This window comes from Alligator sinensis, unplaced genomic scaffold, assembly GCF_000455745.1.
Source record: "Alligator sinensis unplaced genomic scaffold, ASM45574v1 scaffold1029_1, whole genome shotgun sequence".
Classification (NCBI taxonomy): domain Eukaryota; kingdom Metazoa; phylum Chordata; order Crocodylia; family Alligatoridae; genus Alligator; species Alligator sinensis.
The window spans coordinates 750,614-757,821 of record NW_005842425.1 but is presented as its reverse complement, the minus strand read 5'-3'; positions in this window follow the sequence as shown (position 1 = coordinate 757,821).

Sequence of the window (7,208 nt, the reverse complement as noted above, 5' to 3'; positions counted from 1 at the left end):
TGAAGACATTGAAGAGTATCGGTCCAAGGACCGAGCCCTGCGGGACCCCACTGCCCACACCCTTCCAGGTCGATACCGACCCATCTACTACGACTCTCTGGGTACGACCCTCTAGCCAATTCGCCACCCACCGGACCGTGTAGTCATCCAAGTCACAGCCTCTTCCCACCTCCACCCTGACTGGGATGTTTTTTAGCTCCCCAGCCCCTCCCCTACCCCCAAACAGACAACCCCTCCTCTCCCTCCCATGAACCTACCAACACTACCCCTCCATGGACCTGCCAACCCCACAAATCCTGACAACCACACTTGACCCACTCGCCCCCCAATCCCACCCACCCCTCTCCCCACCCTGGCATGATTCTGGCACAGTTCCCAGCACTGGCGAATATCTGCATATGCGGGACCCGATCTACGGTCACATTAAGTAAGCTGTGTGATTCTAGATCAGGTCATGGGAATATCTGCATTCACTACTATAGTGAGTTACTGTTGCTTGAGCCACAAATGGATAACATTCCTAACAATAAAACTTGAAAAAAATTAATATTAATTCATATTTTGTGTTAATAGGCATAGGAGATTTTTCTAGTCTTTTATGTGTTTTTCTATATATTTTTCAGATAGTTATAATTGATCACATCAAAGCAAGGCAAATAGGAAATTAGTTATTTCTGTTTTTAGTACTGAACATACTAGGGCATCTGGAAAATTTCTACCATAGAATCATAGAAAATTAGGGTTCAAAGGGACCTCCTCTAGTCCAACACCTTGCTCAAAGCAGGACCATCCCCAACTAGATCACCGCAGCCAAGGCTTTGTCTAGCTGGGCCTTAGAACTTCCAAGGATAGAAATACCACAGCTTCTCTGGGTAACCTGCTCCAGTGCTTCACTAACCTCCTCCTGAGAGAGTTTTTCCTAATATCTCACCTAAACTTCCCTTGCTTCAACTTGAAACCATTGCTCCTTGTTCTGTCATCTGCCACCACTGAGAACAGTCCAGTTCTATCTTCCTTAGAACCACCCTTCAGGTAGTTGAAGGCTGTTATTAAATCTCCTCTGTCAGCTCTTCTCCAGAGTAGATAAGCCCAGTTCCTTCAGCCTATCCTTAGAAGTCATGTTCCCTAGCCCCTAACCATGTTTGTTGCCCTCCACTGGACTCTCTCCATTTTGTCTATGTCCTTTCTGTAGTGGGAGTGCCAAAACTGGACACAGTACACCAGATGTAGCCTCACCAGTGATGAACAGAGGAGAAAAATCACTTCCCTCAATCTGCTGACAATGTTCCTATTAATGAAGTCCATTATGCCGTTAACCTTCGTGGCAACAAGGGCACACTGTGGGCTCATATTCCTCTTTTTGTCCCCTGTAACCTCCCAGGTCTTTTCTGCAGTTCTGCAATTTCACTTGCACTATATCTGTTCTTCACCAAAACAATTTTAATAATACAGACACTTAAGGAGCAAAGCTTTTAAATTATGAAGAATCATCAAAAAGCTAATTTTGAATTACTTAATAAACAACCAAGAGTGTTCATTTCAAATATTCCACTTAACCTACAATTAATTCAGTAATAGATCAGGGCAATACTTTCCTCATGCCACTCACCATTATAGTAAATAATTGAATATTTGTAATTAACAGATGATTCTTGAAGTGCTAATAAGTAACTGCAAAATTATGTATAACAGAACAGTTTTTGAATTTGTTTGCCAACAATTCAGGAAGAGAAAAAGAGATGAGATACATGATCCATCTCTATTTCAAAGATGGCTAATTTAAAACTCTTAAAGCTTCACTGTAAAATTTTAACTAGGCCTGTACTGGATGAATCAATAGCTATGCTGAAACATTCATGGTGAGGGAACTGTTCGGATGGTGATCTTGCTGCTGTGGTTTCCTTACGCAAGAGGTGGAAGCATCTAGTAACAGCTTTCAAGGCAATACACGGTGCAGTTTTTTCTTTTGGTTTCTTGCACTCGTAATGCACTGCTGAACAGCCATTCAGAGAAGCTAAATTTCTGGGGGGAATTTATGCCACAACATAGCCATGCTATACAACATGCTAGCTGGAGCAGCATTCTGTGTACACTATATGTGTTCATAGCTGAGAGTCACCATTAAATCTGGCATTGCGTGATGATATCAGTACCGTAAGCAGGGTCAGAGCATATATTATGAATATTTTGAATTCATATACTGAATTCAGAACATGTATTCAAGTTGAGCTGTGAAATAGAAGGAGTTTTCAGCTAGGAAGTTGCTTGACCATATGAATCTCCAAGTTCTTTTCTGCAGTATGTGCTGGTATACTCTGCAGCCACTCTGTTGGCATATAACTACAAAAATAGTAGAGTTTCCATAAATGGCCACTATAATATCTTGATTTAGCTGAATGAAGCTAATAATGCTAGTCAGCTGACCAGTGTTCTTCACTTCTTAGGCAGCTCTGGTGCCCAATACCTAAGCTATTTCAACTGCAGTTGGCTAAACAGAGAACACTTACACATATTTCATAGTTTCATAGCTGGTAGGGTCAGAAGGGACCTGAGCAGATCATCAAGTCCGACCCCCTGCCATGGCAGGAAAGAGTACTGGAGTCAAACAATCCCGGCAAGGTGTTCATCCAGCCTCAGAGTTACTCCCAGTTACTCAGAGGTGCATCCAGACCTGCATAAGCTACCTATTTGCATTAATGCACCCATCACAAGTTAATTGCTAAATTAACTCTACCTACATTTGTACACTTCTCTCTTCTTTGTTGTTGCTCTGGCTTGCTCTATCTGCAGCTGATGGTAGTACCACAAAGCTCCTCACAAGCACATTGCTTCTGTAGAGAGACCTACCTATTACAATGCATTTCTTACAAAAAGTAGGAGTCTGCTAGTGAAATGTACTAATGACAAAGTTCTAGTCCATATAGAAGAGTATTGGAGTATTATTCATGATAATTAGATTGCCTTGAAGTTTGGAGTAATAGAAATGTAGAAATAGAAATGGAATTCAGAGTGCAAAATTAATAACAAGAATGTTTTCTGTAAACTGGAAACTCAAATGGAAATTACTTAGGAGGAAGGATGCTTGGATCTTTTAATAATCACAAGATGACTATGAGCCATCAATATAATGGGGCCTTGAAAAAGACAAATGTGACCTTAGGATGTGTTTGGGAAAGTATTTTCTCTAGGGGCAGGAGAGTATTAATTGGCTCCAGTGAGCTCTCATGTCAAGTACTACATACAGTTATGGCCATTCATATTCAAGAATGATGGATTCAAACTGGAACAGGTGCAGAAAAGAGCCACTAAGATTGTAAAGGGAATAAGAGCCAGCAAAAAAAAAGGCTGGGCATTGATTTTCCTGTTCTCTATACATACAATGCAGTGGGGGGACCTTACAAAGGTAAAGGGCCATTTAAACAAAAGCAGAATCTTGGGACAAGAACAAATGAGTATCACCTAGCCATAAATCAGTTATGCTGGAAATCAGATTTCTAACCTGGCTTTGAACTATAGCTCTGAAACAGCCTTGGGGGGGAGGGGGAGGGACACTGATTTTTAAGGTTTCTTAAAATCTGTTAGTGGGATTGTATGCCATAATTGTCAGCAACAGCAAAAGATTGGACTTCATAACCAACAGGAAGGCTCTGTGTTTCTTTCTGCCTAATCTCCCTCACAGAAACAAGCAAAATCTTTATTACAGCCTCCTACTGCCTCCCACCCTGAAGCTCTGCACTGCCAACATAAAATGCACTATATTTGATCTGAGCCCACAAGAGGCCAAGAAGCAATAACCTGGGCAGCGTGAATATTCCTGGGTAGCCATAACATGGGCAGTGTAAATATTCCTCATTTGTTAATGTTGTTGAACTTAAAATGAAAGCATCTTTAAGAAGTTTTAAAGTGAACAGAAAAAACACTGAAAAACAGGCACCTGCAGTATATCTAATGGAAGGTAAAATGCATAGCCTAAGACTTACGTGAATTCCATCTTCACTAAGGAGCTGGAAAGACAACTCAGTCAGGTCTCTGATGAGGCTTCCCCTTGTATAAAAATAACTTCTGGGTTATTTATCACCAGCATAACTAATTCTCTAACACTTCAAGCTGTTCTCCTGTGGCGAGGTGCTCCTGTCCTTTGGAAAAAAGAAACATAGCCATTGTATCTAAGTACCCCAGGAATTCCTGTTGCCAGAATGACTCACTGAAGTTGTAAAGAGCCAGGCATAAACTAGAACAGTCTGAACACCAGGGACTTCACCAGTCCCCCAATCTGGACCAATCATCAATGGAATGTAAATGTGACTTAACGGCTGTTTTTACACACTCATTTTAGGTTCTGCACAGACTGGATCTTGGTCAGACCAGGCAAAGGATTCAGGTAAATACAGTATCTGTTTGATGCTTACAAAAAAAGAAGAAACAAAGGCAAATATCCAGTATTTTAAGGAAAACAATTTACCTATGCAGAAGTAAACAGAGATAATGATTGTTTATTGTTTGGTACTTAGAACTTATTTGGTACTATAACAGGGACCCCCTGCCCCCATGACTAGGAATGGTGGGGGGAGGGTATAGCTGGAGGTGGGTTGCAGGGAGGCTGGGGGCAAAGTGGCAGCAGGTGGGAACTGCCCAGGTGAAGTGAGCCGTGGACTAGAGAAGAATAGGCAGCTAATGAAAGAATTAAAAGCATCTGGGCCCTTGGGAGTGGGGAAAGGGGGTAGGAGACAGGGTCACATGACTGGAAGGAGGTTGGGCTTGGGTTATATAAGCCCAGCCTCTGGCCATGGAGGGGGTAGTTTGTCCTTGGCTGTTATAGGATACAGAGCTTCTAGTAGAGCTGGCTGCAATCTGAAGTCAAGCCAGCACAAGAGAGGTACATGGAGACCTGGAGGGGTTGGTATTTGTGTTAGAACAAGTTAGATTCATTTTCTTTTTGTTTGAGTTTGACTAGAGATCCAGGTTGTGGCTACAGGGAAGGAGGCAGCCACAGGTGGGATGCCTGGGAGGCACTTCCTGCTATTAGGGGTAGGAGCTAAGCCAAAGCTGAGGAGTCTGAGGCTGGCAGAGTGAAACTGGAGCCCCAGAATTGGCTGCAGCCAAGTCAGGGCAAAGGCCCAGGAGCTGAGGTCTCAGACAAGGCTGAGGGCTTGGCCAGGGAAAAAAGGGAGCCAAGGCCAGGATGGCTGAAGCCCCAGCAGGTACTTGGAAGCCTGACAGAGTAATCACTTAAAAAGGAAGCGCTCCAAGGAGAACACAGATCCCTAGGTATGAGTTGGACCTAGCAACAAGGACAGAGCTGGCTGATGAAGGAACCCAAGGAACTACTACTGGCCTCATGATTCACCTCCTCAAACCAAAGAATAACATCAAAGGCATGGCAGGAAAGAGACTGTAGGCAAGGTGGAGCCAAAGATAGGTGGCAGGTGGGTTGGACCCTAGGGAACACTAGGTGCCAGGGTAGCAGACCCGCAAGACATGTTACAGGTATGTATATAAAAATAAGCTATTTGGAAATATGAGTGGTCCAATTGGACCTTTATGAATAACTTGGAACAAGAACTTGTTGGATGGAACTACCTCATCTGATTTTGGTTAGTGATGGAATGCAACTACTGAGCTGGCCATTTAAAAAAAAAAAATAGTCACTCTGCCTTGAACTTACTAAATCTGGAATATGTAGCAGAACATAGTACATCAATCACTACTGGGCTGCTGAACCTTTATTCTCTAATGGTGAAACATTGCTTTTAAATCAGAAATGCTGCCGGTTATCTAACAGTGTAGCTCTACAAAGCAATAAATCTAACAGTTGAATCTGTTTTTGAGTCCAATGGCTGTACTGATACATTCAGCATTTCTTCCTGATGGTAAGTGGTGCTTTTCTGGCTCTTACTGTGATGGTATTAGACCAGAAAAAGGAAAATAAGTATATCCATAATGTTTTTATCCTCCACACCTAGCACATTCACCATATCTAAGCATGGCCAAAACATTAGTATCAGGGGGACTTGAAGTTCAGAAGAGAATCCTGGAATAAATCAATCATATTTACAAAGGCAGATATTTCAGCATTACTAAATGGCTATGGGACGATGCTAAAAAGTTAAATTCTAGTAAGGAAGAATTTTTGTGTAAGACATTATTATTTTATTCTGCTACTTCCTTTGTTTGTAGGAAGTGCAGAAGCCAGAACTTTGGCTAATTAATACCTACTCTCCAAAATTGTAAGACAATTTTATTTTTTTACATATCTTATGAGGGACACAAAGGACAAAAACCTTCAAGCTAGGAACAGACATTCAAAAAGCCTGAGCCTGAATTGATTCAATCTTTGCAGGTTAGTCTGACCTGCTTAGGTTGAACCAATTTGCAAGTGCACAGACATTCGCTCTAGACTGAGGAAATGTAGGCACAGGCCTGAAGTGGCTCAGCCTAAATGCCAGGGGGGCACTAGAGCAGCCCACCCTTCCCTTCCATAATGCTGAGCTGAGGGGGTGTGGCCAGACCTGAGCAAGATGCTCTGATTAGGGAGGGGTATAAACCCCCACTCTCTCATGCACCATCCTAGACTTTTCCCTGCCAGACCCCAGCCCCAGGCTAGCACTCTGAGGCAAAGGGGAAGTATGCAGTGCATGCATCTGCTGATGATACTGAGTTTTTCAATCTGCCTCTCCCTGCTTCTTTGCATTGTCTGCAAACCTGACAGGTGAGGGAGCCAGCAGCCCACCAGTGTTTACAACCCCATCAAGAAAACAAAATCCTCTCTCATTAGTTCAAGCTCTTCTTAAACAGCTTTGTCCAAGGAAGGAACAGAGGGACATTACCAGCTGGCTTGTTGATTAGTTCCAAAAAGCCCTATGCAGACACTGTTCTGTCTGCCTGTCCCAGTGAAATTGGAGACATAAACATACATACACACATCTCTCAGCATTAGCTAGCATACCATATGCCTAGGATCTATGGGGCTGGAGTCCATGCTACGGGAGATGGGAGGGAGGGAAGGAGGGAGGGAGAGGGGAATCACTGCTTGAGCAGCAAGTGGCAGGGGGGTGGGGGTGGGCAGGGGAAAGCCAGGCAGACCCTGCTGTGCCTGCAGTCTCTGCCAGAGCTCTGGCTAAGGAGCAGAGGAGTGTGCCCTGCCCTGTTCTCTGGAGCAGACAGCACAGCCCAGCCCAGGACTGCAAAGCATCTGGGACGCTTGAGGA